This window comes from Theropithecus gelada, chromosome 1 (genome assembly GCF_003255815.1).
Source record: "Theropithecus gelada isolate Dixy chromosome 1, Tgel_1.0, whole genome shotgun sequence".
NCBI classification, from domain to species: Eukaryota; Metazoa; Chordata; class Mammalia; order Primates; family Cercopithecidae; genus Theropithecus; species Theropithecus gelada.
This window is the reverse complement of record NC_037668.1, coordinates 130,221,699-130,242,348: the sequence shown is the minus strand read 5'-3', so window position 1 is coordinate 130,242,348 and position 20,650 is coordinate 130,221,699. Positions and strand designations below refer to the sequence as shown.

Here is a 20,650-nt window from a genome sequence, read left to right as displayed (position 1 = left end):
GCAGGGACCTTATAACAGCTCTGTAACTATCTAGTTGTATGGCCCCGGGCAAGCCACTGACGTTGTGTGCTTTCCATTTCCTCATGTACGAGATGAGTATGTTGAACCACCAAATGCTGTTATACTTTTGGTAGGTCATCCTGAAATGGGGCACATCAATCTCTCAAAAATATAGCTCATTATTTTCTTCATTCATTTTACTTCTGCTCATAGCCTTTCAAATTGATTAAGTTAAAGGTAAAAATGCATATTGCTTTCATTTTGCTGAAAATCAGAATTAAAGTCTTGGAGAAAAATCACCGCAATTCCTTGTATGCATATAGTGACACACACAAAAAATACAAAAATATATAAGCTCATTTCACATCCCAAGCATTATGGCATATTTAACATGTATTCTGTATCTTCCCTTTCATTAGTTTTTGCAAATTTAATTGAAAGATTAATGAGTAAATGACCTTGTGTTTCTACTGTCTTTATTAAAGTTAAAGCAAAAGAGATGGCTAAAGTTATAAGAAAATAGAGAGAACGTCTATTTCAAATCTATAACATAACTGATGGATGGTTATCTAGCTTCTCTCTATATGTTTCTAATATTGGGGAATAGAACAGTATTCAAGGAATAGGGTTTATTTTTAATCAGAAATAATTATGGGAAAGTTTCTTTTTATATTGAGTTACACATACTTCTAATGATATTTACTGCTACTGTGTTATGGTTTTTTGGCAACATATAATAAAAATTGCATACTGACTGTGGTAGACAAAATAACATCCTTCCAAAGATGTCTGCATTCTAATCCACAAAATCTATGCTTATGTTAACTTCCATGACCAAATGGAATTTGTAGATGTGACTAAAGTAGGGATCTTGAGATGAGAATATGATCCTGAATTTTCTGGGTAGGCTCAATATAATCAAAATGGTCCTTTTGAGAGGAAGACTGGAGACCCAGAATCAGAAAAAGAAGCAAGGATGACAAAAGCAGAGATTAGGGAGATGCACTTTTAAAATGGGGAAATGATGCACAAGCCAACCCATGTAGGCTACCTCTAGAAGCTGGAAAGCTAAAAGAAATGGATGCTTCCAGAGACCGTTTAGAAAGGAATGCAGCCCTACTGACAGTTTGATTTTAAGCTCGTAAAAGTCTTCAGGTTTTTGTCTGCCAGAACTCTAATAAATTTGTGTTGTTCTAAACCATTAGGTTTGTGGTAATTTGTTACAGCAACAATAGAAACTAATACACTGGCTTATATATATTAGTAATAATTGGTAATTGCCTTATTAATTAATGTGTACAAACATAATCAGCCACATAATGCTAGAGTCTATGATTGTGAATATGAAAATTAGAAAGACCATAGACATAAATTACAATGTGGTCTAAGTATTATAAAAGAAGATAGCTAATACAGAAATGAAAAATTGCAGCAGGGAACAGTGCCTCAAGCCTGTAATTCCAGCACTTTGGGAGGCCTAGGTGGGAGGATCACCTGAGTTCAGGAGTTCAAGACCAACCTGGCCAACATGGTGAAACTCCTCTCTACTAAAAATACAAAAAAATTAGCTGGGCATGGTGCAGACACTTGTAGTTCCAGCTACTCAGGAGGCTGAGGCAGGAGAATCGCTAGAACCCTTGGAAGCGTAGGTTGCCGTGAGCCAAGATGGCGCCTCTGCACTCTAGTCTGGGAGACAGAGCAAGACTCCTTCTCAAAAAAAAAAAAAAAAAACTGCTTATTGAAGTAGGCTATAACTGGATTACACATAGCCCTAATTGAATTACATGAAAAGTTTAGGTTTTCCCTGATTGACATTTGTAATATAAAAAATAAATCATCTTGTTGTTAGGTAAATATCTGCCTATAGAATCTCACCTGCAATCTAAGAACTTTTTGTTTGTTTCTTTGTTTGTTTGTTTGTCTTTGAGACAGAGTCTCGTGTTTGTCCTTTTGTTGCCCAGGCTAGAGTGCAGTGGTGTCATCTCGGCTCACTGCAACCTCTGCCTTCCAGGCTCTGATGATTCTGGGCCTCAGCCTCCCGAGTAGCTGGCATTACAAGCCTGCAGCACCATGCTCAGCTAATTTTTGTGTTTTTTGTAGAGCCGTGGTTTCTCCATGTTGCCCCAAACTCCTGACCTCAAGTGATCTACCCACTTTGGCCTCCCATGGTGCTGGGGTTACAGGTGTGAGCCACTGAGCCGGCCTAAGAATTTCATTTCTTTGCCATCATAGGTCTTTTAAAAGCACTGGATGAAAACTTCTTTATATTGTTTTGTAATCTACTTTTTTTGGTGAAAATACAAATAAGCAGGCTACCCGTGATTCAATATGATGAGGACTATGATTCCATTTTTTTCCTTCTCTATCGCTGTCATCAAAGTGTGATCTACCAAAGGCACTGGCAAGTCTTCCAATGAAAGCAATTTTGTTTAGAAAACCAATGCATATTTCATAAAGAACAGGCAAATAAATGATGATTGCTTAGTGACACATCTCTTAAAACATATCCAGGATTTCCTCTTTCATGTGAAACTGAGAAAAAAAAAATTGTGTTTTTGAGTTTGCTTATTTAATTACAGATAATTGAGAATTGCTTTTAGGTTTAAGAAAATTTATAAAGAAAATTATTAAAGAAGAATATAAATCATTCAGATATTAAAGATTCTCAATGTTCTAAATTATCACATGGGATAGACTGGACCAATGGCATTTACATGGTAACTACTTTTTCAATAAATACAACTGGCACTATTTTAGGAGTTGGACATAACACATGTTTTTATACAGTTTCTACCCTTCTGAAGTGCTTAACACTTTTTACTGGAGGACCCAAAGATGTTTATTAATAATTATAGTACAAGATGACATGTCCCACAGCAGAAACCTGTATAAGACACAAGGAGAGAATGTGGCAGGGTTGAGGGTGGGGGACTTATAGCAGAATGAAGCATAGGAGAGAGTTCCCTGGGGACAGGAATCCTTAAAGAAAGGTTAACTAGACAATGAAGAATGAAAAGGTATTCCAGTATATGGCAACAGCATGTATGAAGTCAAAGAGATGTACAAGCCTGTGAAACACTGAAGAGCTTTTTTACGTAACTTGAGTTTTTCTTATCCCTAATTATGTGAGATGCAAAAGAGGCTGATGAAGATGTAAAAGAAAGAGAGCCACTGGTGGCATTAAAATGATAAAAGTATAATTACTCAAATATTTCAGGACTTAAACTGTACCAGATTAAAAATATTTATGGAATTTAGTTAACTCCAAACAACAGGTGAAAAAACAAATTTAAAAAACACACAATTTAGTTGTACTATTAGGGGTTCTCCAGAGAAACAACCAATATATAAATTGCGTGTGTGTGTGTGTGTGTGTGTGTGTGTGTGTGTGTAGAAACAAAGAGAGACAGGGACAGAGAGTGAGACTCATTAAAGAATTGGGCTCACGTGATTAGGTAGGTGGATAAGTCCCAGATCTTCATTTAGCGAGCTGGACACCAAGGAGAGGGTATAGTTCTAGTCAGATGTTCTGGAGGGTGGAGAACCAGGAAGAGCCAATGTTCCAGCTCATGGATGAATGCAGGAAAAAATGGATAGCCACACTCAAAAGCAGTCAGGAAGGAGCAGTTCTCTTCTGCTCAGGTTTATTGTTCTATGCAGGCCTGCACCAGATTGGAAGAGGCTCACCCACATTAGAGAAGTTAATTTACTTTACTCAGCCTACCAATTCAAATTTTAATATCCTTTGGAAGCACCTTCACATACGCATGCAAAATATTCTTTGTTCAAATATCTGGGAACTCCATAGCCCAGTCAAGTTAACACATAAAATTAACCATCACAGTAGCAAAATATTTTAAAAACTGTAAGTATCTCTATATTATCTATCTTTATCTTGCTGTCTCTGTACCTAGCTAGCTATGGGACCATCTATTTTAATCATCTAAACAAAAATTACTGAGAGGAATCCCAATGCATATCTTACCTCCAAGTCTCCATGATTTCATTGTGATTGTCTCTGCTTATTGAAATTACACTGATTGGACCCCAAGATAATTATAAGTGAAGATTCTTTCCATGTAGATTGCATCACCATTACCATACATGCATATTAATCAATTTTTTTAAAATAAATTCTTTTATAATAAGTCTGTTTTGGGGGAGGTTCCCCCACATAAGGAATCTTCTACTATAGATGACTTTGGCTTGATTAAACTGACCTTCAATTTAGCATAATCTAAAACATTTTAGTCATTTTGATTTCAGATTCGAACGATCAATGTTTTTTCAGTGTTTATTCATCTTGGGATAAGAGTAATTATTTCACTCGTATCTTTCTTATATTTCAATGTCTTTCCTTCTTTCCTCCCTTTCCCGCTTCCTTCCTTTATTACTTCTTCATATCCTTTCTTTCATTATTTTATTCATTCTATAAATACAATAAAACTCCATCATAATGCTACAATTTAGGCAAAAAAGTTCAAATCATGTGTAATGGGTTGATATGTTAGAAAAAATAACAAAATGACCAGAGTAAGCCTGCTATAGATGTTTGACATTGGTTCCAATCATCAATTATATGACAAGTGTATTACCAAGGATTTATGGTCAAAATTTTTCAATGTATTTTCAGAATGTCTGCCATGTACTTGTATCTAAGATCTAAGGATACAGCAGTGACCAAGAAGACACAAATTTCTGCCCTAAAGCTTACAAAATAGTTGAGAACAAATAATAAACAAACAAGCAAAAACATATGTAAGATAGTAAAACATCACATGGAGGGAAAACAATACAGATGAGAGAGAAACAGTGGCATATTGTAGTGTAGGGACAAATGATTAGAATCTGTATCATGGTACATGCAATACTTGAAAGCGAAGATGTGACGAAGGTGGATAAATGTTTTGTAGATACTTGAGATAAATTGTTCCAAGCAGACAATTTTAAGTATAAATTCAATAAGCCAAGAGTATATGTGGAATGTTTGGAAAAGGGCAAGAAGGATAGTGAACTTCAACTAGAAGGAGCAAGAATGAGACCAGCAGGAAATGAGATCAGTGATTTGTCAGAAGGCTAGAACACGTGGATCTCTGTGGGTGGTTTTAAGAATTCTGATTGAAATGGAAAGATATTGTGAGTTTTAGCAAAGATGTGACATGACATGATTTATGTCTTAAAAGAACCATTTTTGCCTTCTGTGGGAAAAATTTGCTTTTGGTGGTAAGGGAGGGAGTTAAGACAGCAGGTGATATAAAATAACTAGGTTAATGTTGACATTAGCTAAAAGGCAAGAGTCATGGATGATTCCAAATTTTTTGGCTTAAGCCAAAAACTTCCCAAAATTTTCACAACTGGAAGGGAATATATTTCTTAAGATGGGAAATTTTGGTAAATGAGAGAGAAGATCAGGAGTTTGATTTTGAACGTGTAAGTAAGTTTGAAATGTTTATTAGACATCCAAGTGGAATTGTAGAGTAGGCAGCTGTTATTTGAAGTTCAAGGGAGATGTCTGAACGGAATATATCATTTTGAGAATCATTAGTGTGCAGACAGTTTTTAAGCCCATGAAACTGGAGAATTCTGAGGAGTTTTGCTGTAAAATAAATAAGAAATAAAGTATACCTAGAGGAGAATATGGCATCAGATATGTTTGTTTTTGTTAATGTCTAAAATGGAAGAAATAACACTCTACTGTGATGCTGATTGGAATGATACATGAGAGATTTGTTGTAAAATGGGAATGCAGAGACTTACTTTAGAAGAACAGGTGGGAAGACAAAGTATATGATACAAATATTGTTGGCAGTTCAGCTAAGAGTGTGTGTGAGTGCATGGAAGCTCCCTTATAATTGCTTTCATTTTCTCGGTGAAATAGGAAGCATGGTCAGCAGCTGAGAGGGAGGATGAGTTATCTGTAGGGAGCAGAAAAGAATAATGTCCTGAAAACTGCAATTAGGAGCAAGGAGGACAGCTTTTCACACTGCCAGGCTCAGTGACAGAAGTGTGGCAAAGGGTTTGAGAGTTCTTTTGGGGCAGCTGTGTGTTCAGAGGAGAATCAGATTTCAGTAGAAGTTAAAAGGTGAAAAATATTTTCAGAGAAATGAGCAGACATGAGGAAATGTCACTAATGATTGATTGTGAGTTCCTCACTTGTTGCAGTCTGGACTAAATCGGTAATGAATCTTTCATATGCATTGAAAGACAAGCCTGAGTTTTCCCCAGGAACTACTTTTTTTTTTTTTTTCACTGACACTGTGAAAAGGTTTAGTTAGCCCAATTTTCTTCTGATGTGGAAAATGCACAAAACCATAAACTAGTTGGAGGGCATTCAACACAAAATATAATAGGAAATGGGAGGATGTATCACTCCCTTTGCTCTCACTCTGGGCCAGATTTACCCTAGGTGGTTGTGTTAGTGCATACTCACGCCATGGTGAAGAAATACCCAAGACTGAATAATTTATAAAGGAAATAGGTTTAATTGACTCACTGTTCCGCATTGCTGGGGAGGCCTCAGAAAACTTACAAGCATGGCAGAAGGCAAAGGAGAGGTGGGCACCTTTTTCACAGGGTGGCAGGACAGAGTGACTGCAAGCAGGGAAAATGTCAGATGCTTATAAAACCATCAGATCTCATGAGAACTCACTCACTATCTTGAAAACACCATGGAGGACACTACCCCCATGATCCAATCACCTCCACTTGGTCCCACCCTTGACATATGGAGATTATGGGGATTATAATTTGAGGTGAGATCTGGGTGTAGACACAGCCAAACCATACCATTCCACCCCAGCCCTTCCCAAATCTCATTTCTTTTCATATTTCAAAACCAATCATGCCTTCCCAACAGACCCCCAAAGTCTTAACTCATTCAGGCACTAACTCAAATGTCCAAAGTCCAAAGTCTCATCTGAAACAAGGCAAGTCCCTTCTGCCTATGAGAATAAAAATCTAAAGCAAGTTAGTTACTAGATACAATGGGAGTACAGGCATTGGATAAATGCTCCCATTCCAAATGGAAAATAATTGGCCAAAACAATGGGGCTATAGGCCCCATGCAGCTCTGAAATCCAAAGGGCAGTCATTAAACCTTAAGCTTCCAAAATAATCTCCTTTGACTCCATGTCTCACATCCAGGTCACGTTGATGCAAGAGGTGAGCTCCCATGGCCTTGGGAAGCTCCATCCCTGTGGCTTTGCAGGGTACAGCCTCACTCCCAGCTGCTTTCAGTGGCTGGCATTGAGTGCCTGCAGCTTTTCCAGGTGCACAGTACAAGCTGTCGGTGGATTTACCATTATGGGGTCTGGAGGATGGTGGCCCTCTTCTCACAGCTCCACAAGGTAGTGCCCCAGTAGAGACTCTGTGTGGGGCTGCAACCCTACATTTCCCTTCTGTACTGCCCTAGCAGAGGTTTTCTATGAGGATTCCACTCCTGCAGCAAACTTCTGCCTGGACATCCAGACATTTCCATACATTCTCTGAAATCATTCCACATTGCTGGGAAAGCCTCAGGAAACTTACAGTTATGGTAGCAACTTACAGTTATGGTAGCAGGTAAACGAGAAGCAGGCACCTTTTTCACAAGGCAGCAGGATGAAGTTAGTGAAAGCAGAGGAAACACCAGATGCTTATAAAACCATCAGATCTCATGAGAATTCACTCACTATCATGAGAACAGCATGGGGGAAACCGCCCCCATGATCCAATTACCTCCACCTTGTCCCACCCTTGAAACATGGGGATTATGAGAGTTACAATTTGAGGTGAGATTTAAGTGGGGACACAGAGCCAAATCATATCAGTGGTCATATTTTACTCAAGGGAAGACTCATCCATTGAGTGTTAGAGGTGGATATGATATAACTATGAAAGAAGGGCAGAGTAGACAGCAGGTAGGACTGTATATTTTAACAACATTTAGTCAAAACTCCATACTGAAAATTCCCTTGGAACGTCTTTAAAGCAATGTAAAAATTAACCCATGTCTAAGAGAATGTATTATTTCTGCACCCCCCTACAAGACATACAGAAGAATAGAGTTCACTTTTTTTTCCTTCCAAAAATTCTAAGACCAAAAATAAAATTTAATTTAAATATACTACGTTAATGGAAATAAACTTGTCATTTGTTACATTTAGCAATTTATTTCTGCTCTAACTTATGCCTAAGGAGACATGGATCACATATGGCTCTTAATCTATTATACAATGTCTTTCTAATTATCCAACAAACATAAAAGAAGAAAAATGTTAACTTTAGTTTTATGTGACTAAAGCAAGAAAAAAAAAAGATCTATGTGACATTCTTCCCATTTCCCTTGCTATGGGATGATATCATAGAATGAAAGGAGTACATAAAGTACTGCAATGTTGTTGAGCTATAAATCTGAAAGTGAAAAAATTAAAGTGCTTGTCTGTGTGAGCATATATATGTTTGGCATAAAAGAGCAAGAGTTTGATCTGGTAACTACTAAAGAGTGAAACCTCAATGATCAAAACTAATTACATTAATTCTAGAAAAAGTAAGTGAATGACATAAATTACATAATTTTTAAATGCACTTTATTATTTATAAATTACATAATAACCTAAGATAATTCTATGAATTTTATTTGAGCTGTTGTCTTAAACATATTCTTATAACTCATTGAAAAACTAAATGAGGTGACTTTCAAATTATCCTATCAATTAAATACACATAACAATTTAAAATTATTTTTTCATATAATTTAAAGTCCTACTGAAAATTTCATTTACTCTAAGAAAGCTCATACCTTTTCTTCTCTGTATCTTATCTTTAATCTTTGTAGAAATTATTATGTGGTTCAAATGATGCAAAATTATAATAAATAATTTTTCTTGTTTGAAATTACAATAAAAGACTTGTCCCATTTGAAGCATGTTACTTCTCTCCAAATCACACATTTCTCCATAATACAATTGGGAAAATAATACTTCCATCAAGGGACTACATAAACATTAAATCACATAACATTTTGAACTGAATCCACTGCCTGGCATTTAGTAAATGCAAGATAAACAGTAACTTATTTTTCAGTAAATTAGTTTTCAAAAAATATTGTTCATGCTATATGTTCTACCTTGTAACTAATGTACTAAATCTGTAACCTGATGTTACCTATTCAGTTCATCTTATTCCATTGTACATGATTCCAATATATGTTATGAGAAAGAAACACAGTATAAACATATTATTTTTCATAAACTCTCTACCTGTTCCTAACCCCTCTTCATGAAGTTTAATGTTTTCAGGTTAATTTATGAAGCAATGGTGTTAAAGTGTTTATGTTCATGAGAAAAAAAGAGGAAAAAAAAACCCACAAAGACCCTTCTAAACATAAAAGGCTATATTTGATGGAACAAATCATGAGCACAACTATTAAAAAGATACAGCAACCATTGATTTGCCATGAGAGTTGACTAAAGAGAGGTGAAAGGAAGCCATTTTAAATATTCTGTCTTTACTCACAGATCGTCTATACATCACTTCTGGTATTAAAAATTCTTTTGCATAAAGTAGGATAGAATTCAATTAACAAGTGATCCTTAATGTCCCTCCCAATTCTGAAATGTATTTTAATCCAACAAATCTTTGCTGAGCACATGTTCAGTTCAGGTCTCCCAGATGTTGTGATTTTAGTTTGTTCCAATTCTCTATGCTCTTTTTGTACTCATGAGCCATTTGGTATTTATTCATAATCACAGTTAGTATTGAAGGAAAAGAGAAATACAAACAGATCTAAATGTGACTTTTTGTTCAGACTCTGAAGCAAGGTAGAATATCTCCAAAAACTCAAAAATTAGCTTAAAATGATCATTTTAATAATCACGTGAAAAGTTTCTCCAACTGCTATGGTGAAAATATTTCAAATGAGAAAAGTGTTGATCATAATCTCCAAATTCATTTTATTTAATTATAAATGCTTTTATACTCTTCCATTTTAATAAAAGATGTTAATTCTACCTTCTGAAAAATTGTTAGAACACATAGTTTGTATAACTACTACTGAGATTTCCAGAGTAGTTTTTTACTCTGGAAATTTCTAGTTCGCTATCACCTAATTTTTATTGAAAGCATTGTTTAGGGCAAATTATTCAGGAAAGGTTTTAAAAATTGTCCATGAGCTAGGAGGATAGATACTCCTATAAAGGCACCTTTCCACTTTGTATTGCTTCTAATAAAATATACCTTACTATCAAACCAAGTAAATCATTAATGTATGTGTTAAGAGTTTTGAGATTCTTAGAATAATTTAGATTCTTAGAAGGGAAGTAAGGAAAAGTTATATTTCTTGGAGTCCAGTATATGGTAAAGACTTCAAATTATTTTTCTAATTTACAGAATATACCATAGTGGTTAAAAACTCATGATATGGAGATGATTTTTTTGAGTGTGTACTTATTAGCGGTAGAATCTTGAGAAATTACAAACTTCTACAAGCCTCAGTTTACTTATATACAAATTTAGGGGAAAAATGAAGCCTGACTTATAAGATTGTTATGGGAAGTACATGAGATACTAGTTTCTGGCAGCATCCAAAACACAGCAAGACAGAAACAACCAAAAACACTAATACCAATTATAGCCTGATAGCTAATTCTATTATTGTATTAATATTTGTATCTGTGTGTAATTGTCTCTTTTTAGGTTACCAATTATGTAAATCCTCTTCATTTGGTGAAAAAGGCATGGGTGCAGCTAAAAAACAGCAATAGTCTGTCCAGTCTTGGGCAACTGTCCAGGGACCAGATGGTCACTACAGTCCACCTGGATACAATGCAGTTCAGCTACTGATAATACCAGGTCAGAGTTCCTTAAGTGGGATTTAAACACAAAATGGAATAATTTAAAATTATGTAATTAGATAGAGCAAGACTCCATCTCAAAAAAAAATTATTTAATCATGTATTTGGTAAATTTATTTTAAAATAATAACAGAAATACTCACACATCACCAATTGCAAATTGACCGTATTGTTTTGGAGACTTTCCTGTCTTAATCTTATGTTCTTTTCTATTCTCTCCTTATTAATTATTCAAAGAGCTTAAAATCTCTCATTAGAATTGAATAATGTCCACTTAAGTATAGCTAGACTTTTGTTAACTTGTAGAAAACCCTTAAAAGTTTGCTATTTTTTTCTTCCGTCGTTTCTTTCTTACTTTGCTTTTCTTTCACGCTCTTTCTTTGATTTTTGCATAATCTTTGTTTTCCTGACCTTTTCAACTCTCTGTGTGTGGCTACATATACATATATATACACATATACACATATATATATACACATATATATATACACACATATATATACACACATATATATACACACATATATATACACACACATACACACTTATATATATATATATATATTTTTTTTTTTTTTTTTAATTTTTTTTTTGAGATGGAGTCTCGCTCTGTCGCCCAGGCTGGAGTGCAGTGGCCAGATCTCAGCTCACTGCAAGCTCCGCCGCCTCCCCGGTTTACGCCATTCTCCTGCCTCAGCCTCCCGAGTAGCTGGGACTACAGGCGCCCGCCACCTCGCCCGGCTAGTTTTTTAGTAGATACGGGGTTTCATAGTGTTAGCCAGGATAGTCTCGATCTCCTGACCTCATGATCCGCCTGTCTCGGCCTCCCAAAGTGCTGGGATTACAGGCTTGAGCCACCGCGCCCGGTCTGTGTGTGCGTATGAAGCTGGGTTCCTCCCTGTGTCTCCTGAATATTCTTTCCTCAATATAGTAGCCTCTGTGCAATGGGCTACATTCTGCTACCTTCCCCTTACTTCTGCTGTCTCTTGTGATAACTCTGAGCTGTGTGGAAATAGCAATCTCTGCTGAAATCATTGTACGCCTTGTTGTGTTACAAGCATTAATAATAAGTGGTTTACCTTTTCTGTGACAGTGGTTACTTGTAGTTTCAAATGACATTTTGCTGGCTGCAATGAGACTATTTTTATCCTCAAGAAAACATTGATATTTTGGCAGAAAAGGCTGGCTGTAAGTCAACTGCCAAAAAAACCTGTTCCCTTAAAAAAAGATACAGCCAACTATTTCATATGTTTTGAAGATTTCTCTATCCACCGCAGAAAAGGACATATTTTAAAAACTGAAAACCTTTGTTTTAATGTTTTACTATTAATTATATAATGTCCTCAGGATGTTGCCTATATTTCCATATAAGAAGTAAAAGCATCAGCACACAGATAATAAGCTTAATTTCATTTCTAAAGCTAAAGGCATGTATGTGATTTAGCCAGATACTTACTTTCTATCCATGAGACTATGTAAGTGTGTTACTGTGTCACTGCAAGTGTTAATATAAATGGTTTCTGACAATATCCACACCACTGTCCCCAAACAGCAATTGTTTACCCAGGAGAAGTCTAGATGTGGAGTTAATTTCAGATAATTGAAATAATTTGCTTCCTGTGGAGCAGGGATAATTATATGATTTACTTTCGTCTTTAAAGCATGTCCCTCCACAGACCATGAACTGATGAGTTTATATTGGCTTCTCATTGTTGAGTTAAAGTCGTAATCAACTCAGGAGACAAGTGCCATGGTAAAGGTGACTGAAAAAGAGCTTTCTGACATCTCTTTTATGAAAGATAGAATGAAGAACCCTGAAGAACAACGAAAATGTTATTTCACGTTCCCAATTTAACCTGCACCATTTTCTAGAGAACATGGCTCAGAAATATATCAGGAACAATCCCTACTACATGGGGCTTATACTCTAGTTGTGAACCCAGGACCAAACAAAAAAATAGATAAGCAAATGTCAAAACTATCTAGTATTGGCAAATTGTCTGCCACAAGCCTGGTTCAGAGCACAGGCATCAGTTGGTTGTAGGGTTATATAGCATTAGTAGACACTGTCAGAACTAGGTTAAAGCAGTGCTTTGTTTCAAGAAACCCAGCAGAAGCACAGCAATACATTGACAGAACACTATGGGTCCTTATAACCTGGATAAGAGGAATTTTATAGCATCTACACAGCAACATAAAATTATGAAAGAAGAGCCATTGTCACAATGTCTAAAACTAGAAAGTGAGGGTAAAACTGGTCCAATTAAGGGATCAGGATCTCTAAGACACTCCTTTAGTAACTATGAAATTATTGAGCTGAGGAATGATACAAAGATATTTATAGTCTAGTTACTCTACTAAAAATAATTAGCAATCAGAAGGTTGATGTCAAACAATACACTTTGTGTGGAAACACTCAAAACCCTAGAAAATCCATTTACCCCCTCATGCGCTAATTTCTTCCGCAAACACGACCAAGTGCTAGTCATTGGCAAAAATGAATAAATAAATAAATTAATTAATTAAAATAAAATAAAATTTAAAAAGCATTAAACATAGACCTGATAGTGGGTGAAAATGATTGCTAAATTTCTCAATTTCTTTCTTTTTTTTTTTTTTGCATCTATCATGATCCAGCCACTAAATTTTTTGTTAGTGGTATAGAACCTCCACGAGTTAGGGAAAGGAGAAAAGCTGACTACTGGAGAGTCAATAACAGCCTTGTATATATGCAGTGTAAACGGGGTCTTGAAGCTAAATAAATTTTAAAAAAAAAGAAAAAAAAAAAAAAAAAAGCAAATGAACCAAAGTGCTCGGACTGTAAAAATCTTTTTGAAGGGTGGATGTCTTACCTATATTATTTCAAAATCCTTGGGAAAACAGTAGAAGAAAGCACATTTATTTTCCATCTGCTCCTTTTATCAAAACTGCCAACAATCAGAAATTGACTTTAGAAAAAAATGAAAAATTCCACACAAAATCTTTGTCTGTGACCTCATCTCTCTTTCTAGTCCTTCTTGATACTTTCTACTATAGGCCTATTAAAACTACCATTCCCACATATGTGCCTTTGGAGTCTTCATTCCTTTGCTTTACAATATTTATTTTGCCTGGAAGACCAACTGTTCTACTCTTTAACTCTTAAAGCCTACTGATTTTTCATGGTTTCACTCAACTATTTCTTCTTCCCCCAGGCAGAATTGACTTTTTTTTCCATGGCTCCTATGATGGTTAATTTTAAGTGTCACTTTGACTGGACAGACAGACACTCAGGTAGCTGGCAAAACATTATTTTTAGGTATGTTTGTGAATATGTTTAATATTTAAATCAGTAAACTCAGTAGAAAATACCTACCCTGGACAATGAGTGAGCCTCGTCCAATCCCTTGAGACCCCAGAAGAACAAAAAAAGAAGAAGGATGAATTTACTCTCTCTTCAGTTGGAACATCTATGCTCTCCTGCCTCAGACATTGGACATGGAATCTCCTGGTTCTCAGTCCTTTGGCCTCCAGGGCTTACACCAGCACCCTGCCTGATTCTCAGGTCATCAGTCTCAGACTAAATTACAGCACTGGGTTTCCTAGTTCTCCATTGCAGATGGCATGCCTTGGGGCTTTGGGCTTCTATAATTATATGAGTCAGTTCCCATAAACAATCACCTCTCATACATCTATATGTACCTATTGGTTCTGTTTTTCTGAAGACCCTAATACAATCCCATAGCACTATTTTTTTTTTATTTCTTCTATAACATTTAAACAGCCTTTTGTTTTTCCGAGTCATTTGTGTAGGTGTCCAATTCTCTCATGAATGCCTCAAGGCCAGAAATTCAATCCACTTTATTTTTGCCATTGCTGCAGAGAAGGCACACTGTAGCTAGTTCAATAAGTGGTTGTGGAAGGAATTGAGACTGATAGATCTATAAACCCACTTTCTATGGTACATACAGTCTATATTCCATATACCGTGCGGCTTGTTCCACAAGTGAGAGGAGGGTCTAAGCTTTTGAGCATAGAGATGGTTTTAGAAAATAATTACATTTAAAAAGCAAAATGGAGCCCTGTTGAGAATAAATTAAAGCCTTGTTTCTTATAGTTGTGAACATTTTATATCAAGACCCAACCTGAAAAAACTACTAGATTGTGCTTCAAAGCACTGTAAGTTCTAGCCCCAGGTCTATAATGTTGTCTAAGACATTTATCATCATTGAGTTCTCTGGACTCAGTGTTCTTATCTGAAAATTGAAGGAGTTAGATATAATCATTTTTAAAATGTTTTCCAAACCAAGATCCTAAAGTCTACTCTCAAGAATTAGCCAATGAAAGATAACAGACATTTCAGTCAGACAAGATAATCCACTGGAAAGTACTATTGATCAAGTAGTAGAAAGGGATGCATTTTAAATATTATGATCAATGCCCTAATTTTCAGTTTTTGCCACCGAAATGTATGAAAAAATAGCAGAACCGTCAGCATTATGATAAGACATTCAGTATTCACAAAGGGATAATTTCTACTATAAAGTGAGATTTTTAATATCCTTCTGGAAATATCACAAGACTATCCCCTAATGGGACAGAAACATTCAATCTGCTCAAGGAGCAGTAGGTGCCACATTATCATTACTTTCACAAAGGAAGATGAAAGCAGTAAAATCAAACGCCAAAGACTTGAAAGAAATTGAACATAAACTTTAAAAAATATTAGTTATGCCACAGATATAGATGTACAAGGGTAAAAAGATCTGATTTAAAAAGAAATAAACTTTGAACTAAAAGTTTACTTTAAAAAATTATCTTAACGTCAAGTTTATATTTATATATTAGTTACAGATAATACATAAGTTTGTGTATATATGCTATATATAAAATATATAAAGACACTCACATATACATCCTAAAATTATTAAAGCAAAACTAATTTGTATTATCCACCTACTGTGACATAAACTACAAACAAAAAAGTTTCCTTTAGTTCTCATAGGAACAGTCCCTATTCTCCTAACAACATGATTAATAATAAGTGGACAAAGAGAAATTAAGAAATGATCTGACCAAATTTTTATCATCTCTGATTCTTGAACTATAATATAAGTATAGACATCTTCAGGTCACTAAAGCTTGTCTAATTGGCCCTCAAAATATCTTTAATATTGAAAACAATACCATATACCCAATTAAGTAACTTATTCATTTTAACTCACCATGTTTTCTGAACTTTATTCTGGAATTTTTGCATCTTTAGAAAGCATTGAAAATGTAGCCTTGCCATCAAAGATCTGTCAACAGGTGGGGCTGTTCTCTAATTTGCAACAAGAACATGATTTTACCAGAAGACTTGAAAATGCAGACTTCTTCATTCTGAAGTCTTCACAAACTTTTCTATGCAAATTGCAATTTCACATTTGGCAGAAACCAGCTGAAAAGAAAAGCATAGGGTCACCCTAAATTCTAATGCAAAAGCTATTCCAAATATTTTCCACATTCCACATTCAAGCAATCACCAATCCTCGTGTCTGCACCAATAATCTAATTTAAATCAGCCCTTCTACTCCAATTCTTTCATTACTGCTCTGGCTTAGATCCTCATCTCTCACCAGACCAGAACAATTGAGGTCCACTTCTCTCCTATACTGTATTTTTAATAATACCTGGCCATCAGCACTGCTGTGAGCATAATCTTTCCAACAATGGCTAAAAATGTAATTATTTCAGAATCCCACTCAAAAGTCATCAAAACAGTTTCATTATCTCAGAACAAAACCTAAACTCCTTTATATGGCATATAGAGGCTTTCAAAACCTGGCTGTACATTGCTCATCTGCCATCACTCAGCTACTTGCACTTTATACATAGCAGTAATGTCCTTTAACATTCAAAACATGATTTTTGTCATGCCACAATCCATTATGTATGTGTTATCCCTCAGGATGAGAATATCCTCCTCTCCATGTTATTTTGCCTTGAAAACTTTCACCCATGCTTCAACTCAAATTGTTCCTCTTGTATGAAGTGTACTCCAGCAGATAATCGGGTGGGGGGAGCATGGTCCTTTTCTCCTTTTGTATTTGGGGAAATCATTATAAAAGCTAATTTTATTATGATTTTCCTATGTTTGTGTTTGTCTCCCCGGTAGAAGGTGAGCCTCTAAAAGACAAGAATCAGAGTCCTGTCTTCATTACCTATATCCCCAGAGCATGGCAGAATGCCTGACAGGAAGTAGGTACCAGTAAATATTTGTAAAAGGAGTAAGAAAGAAAAAGAGGAAAGAGGGGGAAAAGATTAGAGAAAGTAGGGGTAGATGAAAGGTAGAAAGGAAAGAATTAATTCATTAGGAGAAAGTAGTGTCTAGACAAATTACTTTGTCTTCATCTTCTCCTCACTATTCCCCGTTCGCTACTTGAAATATTTGTATAGTGATATCTGAAGTAAATAAATGCCAAGAATAATCTTAAAGTAAAAAGAAAAAGACCGGGCACAGTGGCTCATGGCTGTAATCCTAGCACTTTGGGAGGCTGAGGCAGGTGAATCCCCTGAGGTAAGGAGTTCGAGACTAGCTTGGCCAACGTGGTGAAACCCCATCTCTACTAAAAATATAAAAAATTAGCTGGGTGTGGTAATGCACACCTGTAGTCCCAGTTACTAGGGAGGCTTAAGCAAGAGAATCGCTTGAGCCCAGGAGGCGAAGGTTATAGTGAGCGGAGATCGTGCCACTGCACTCCAACCTGGGCAACAGAGTGAGACTCCATCTCAAAGAAAGAAAACAAAAAGAAAAGAAAAGAGAAAGGAAAGGAAAGGAAAAAAAGAAAAGAAAGAAAAGAAAAGAAAAGAAAAAGAAAGTCTGTCATTACAAAATGGCAACCAGTAGCCTGAAGGGCATGAGGGGACCTAGAGGAAACTCCTATATCAGTTAATCACTCCAGACCTCCCCCACTGACTTGCTGGTTGGTATAAGATGCTCTCCTTTTTAATCGAGTCTCCACTTAGAAATACCTCTTCCTTTACCCTTAGTTCCAGTACCTTCTCATAGTGCCGACTCACTTATCCTCACCACCATTCTGACTGACATCCTTTCCCTGACATAGACACAGACACATCTTAGTGATGGTATGGAGGAAAGAAAAGCCCAAAGAGGAAAAAAAAAAAACAAAAAAAAGAAAAAAATCAATAAGAAGGAAAATCCAGAAAAGATTTGTGCTCATCGACAACATTAAGAATTGCTGGACATAGAAATAGAAAGTCTCATCTAACATGTTGGAGTTGGCTACATATTATTAAAGTGTGAATAACACAGGAAGAAAATTGATTATTTAAATGGAGGAAAAAGTATATGTACGTTGACATAATCATTCTATAAATCTTTATTGAATACCTAATGCTTTGCCTCTTTATGAAAATAAAAAGACAAGTGTCTGGGCATGGTGACTTACACCTGTAATCCCAGCACTCTTGGGAGGCTGAAGTGGATCGTTTGAGTCCATGAGTTCAAGACCAGCCGGAGCAACATGGCAAAACCTTGCCTCTACTAAAAAAAACAAAACAAAACAAAACAAAACAAAACAAAAAAACAAAAAATTAAACCAGGTGTGGTGTTGCACGCCTATAGCCCTGTAGCCCCAGCTACTTAGGGGCTGAGGCAGGAGGCTCGCTTGAGCCTGGAGGGAGTCAAGGCTGCAGTCAGCTCTGGTCATGCCATTGCATTCCAGCCTGGGTGACAGAGGAAGACCTTGTCTCAAAAATAAAAACAAAAGTACGCGTAAGACGTGGTTTAGTTTGTAATCCAGCTAAGTAAAATAATAAGACAAATAGCGCTGCCATGCAATGGCTGTTCACTCTGGGTCACTAACGTCATCACTAGGAAAACAATTGAAAACCTCACAGAATCTGTAAACATTGAAGTAGAGACAGGAGAAGGAATAAAAAGGCAGGAAAGGCTCCATGGAGCTATCTCAAGCAGGAATGTTCCCATTCTTTTTTTTTTTTTTTTTTTTTTTGAGATGGAGTTTCTCTCTGTCCCCCAGGCTGGAGTGCTGTGGTGCGATCTCAGCTCACTGTAAGCTCCGCCTCCCGGGTTCACACCATTCTCCTGCCTCAGCCTCCTGAGTAGCTGGAACTAGGGGGTTTCACTGTGTTAGCCAGGATGGTCTCGATCTCCTGACCTCGTGATCCGCCTGCCTCGGCCTCCCAAAGTGCTGGGATTACAGGTGTGAGCCACCGCGCCCGGCGGGAATGTTCCCATTCTTAATCTCTGTGCTTCCTGATTTCACTTGACTTCCTTGTTATCTTTCCTAAAATTCTATGAATCAATTCACAACAAAATCATCATTCTTTAAAAACTCCAGTGATTTCTGAGAATGATAAGGAGCTGTGGCTTTTTGTTCACATATTAGTGAAATTTGTTGAATCCTATAACATTCTTCCTCTCAGACTGAAGTCATTGAGAGACAGGGACGATTTTATATAGCGGAAGTAGCTAATTTGAAGGTAATGAGAAAACACAGTATTGGAATAGAAGTTAGTTTTCTTTTGCCTTTTCCATATAAGTGGCCTTAAAAAAGCAAGGGTATATGGAATACCAGTGGGATATATGAGGAAGGGGTACCAATGCTTTTTTTTTTTTTTTCCAGAACAAAAAGAGAGGAAGTTCTTTTTCATTTCAGTTTCCTTTACTAGATGATACCCCATTCCTAAGATCCAGAATTGAAAATAGTGCTACACATTATCTACACTATGGACTAAACACTATTCTGTGGGTTAACTGGAAAACCTAAGCTCACTTTAGAACATTATTTCTGTGAAAGCTATCTTCTCTGACTTGGAAATTTCTTGCAACATAATTCTTCATGGTGTGAAGTTTTCTTCTAGATGAAGAGAGCAATTGTAAAAAGGATGTGATGGGACGATTCAAACTAGTGCCAAATGCATCATGTAGGTAGAGAAGCTATGAACTCATAGGATTAGGAGATTTTAAAAAATATGTGGACTCACACAAAGTTATTTGCCGTTCACTCTAGTACTCAAGCTTATAGTGACTAGGCAGAATGGCAAGCCACTCATTTTGTTGCTTCAGCTGACTTGTTAAAACCAATGCATCACGGAACTACTGTTAGGTCAAGAAAATAAACGAACTGGCTGGTTGACTTCCTGAAACTTGAAACTTTCAAAAGGAGAAGTTAAGGGCTTTCTTCGTATGTTTGATCCAAAAATAACAGGCAACCAACCTTTCAAAAGAGTCAGTGGTAAAAGGGAAAAGAGTGAGAGTGGATGCTGGGGGTGGAAGAATATTCTGAAGAATGACTGCCACATACCACCTCCCCCAGCTCCTCTAAAGGAAAGAAAGTTAGTTTGCTAGCATTCCTGTTTCTCAGGATACCTCAGGGCAAAGAAATATAGGCCAGGGTGGGGAAATGGTCTGCATCTCCATGGTATGACTGTATAACACAGTTCCCAAGCCAATGTCTGTTTCCGCTGATAAGTTTTCCCACTTTCAGACCATGTCCTTAAAATGATTGGTGTTTATTCCTTTCGTCCTCCAGTTATTTTCCTTTTTCTTTTTTTTTTCACTGACTAGGATGGAAGTAAAAAGGCAGGACCTTGAGCAGTCACCTTGGATCCCGAAATGAAAGTGTTATGTAAGTGGTTAGCAGAACCCTTTGTGACCAGTCCTGAACAATTGATCTTTTGACTGTTACATGAGGGAAAAATCAACTTCTGCCTTTCTTAAGTCATTGTTTTTTATATTACATTTTTTCTCTTTTTGCTACAGCAGCTTACACTGCATTCCAACACAGTAAAGTTGAAGGCAAATCACTTATAGC

General features: G+C 36.5%; 1 protein-coding gene across 2 annotated transcripts in view; it reads left to right on the top strand.

Annotated features, from left to right (window-relative positions):
• OLFM3 (olfactomedin 3) overlaps nt 1–20,650 on the top strand; it is a 201,042-nt gene that overhangs the window by 10,484 nt on the left and 169,908 nt on the right. Inside the window, exon 2 of one of the 2 annotated variants that reach the window (XM_025392137.1) lies at nt 20,404–20,464. The exons of the other annotated variant lie outside the window; for it this stretch is intronic. The gene's annotated coding sequence lies outside the window, so the exon portion shown is untranslated. The remainder of the gene's footprint in view (nt 1–20,403; nt 20,465–20,650) is intronic. 2 annotated transcript variants of the gene reach the window in all.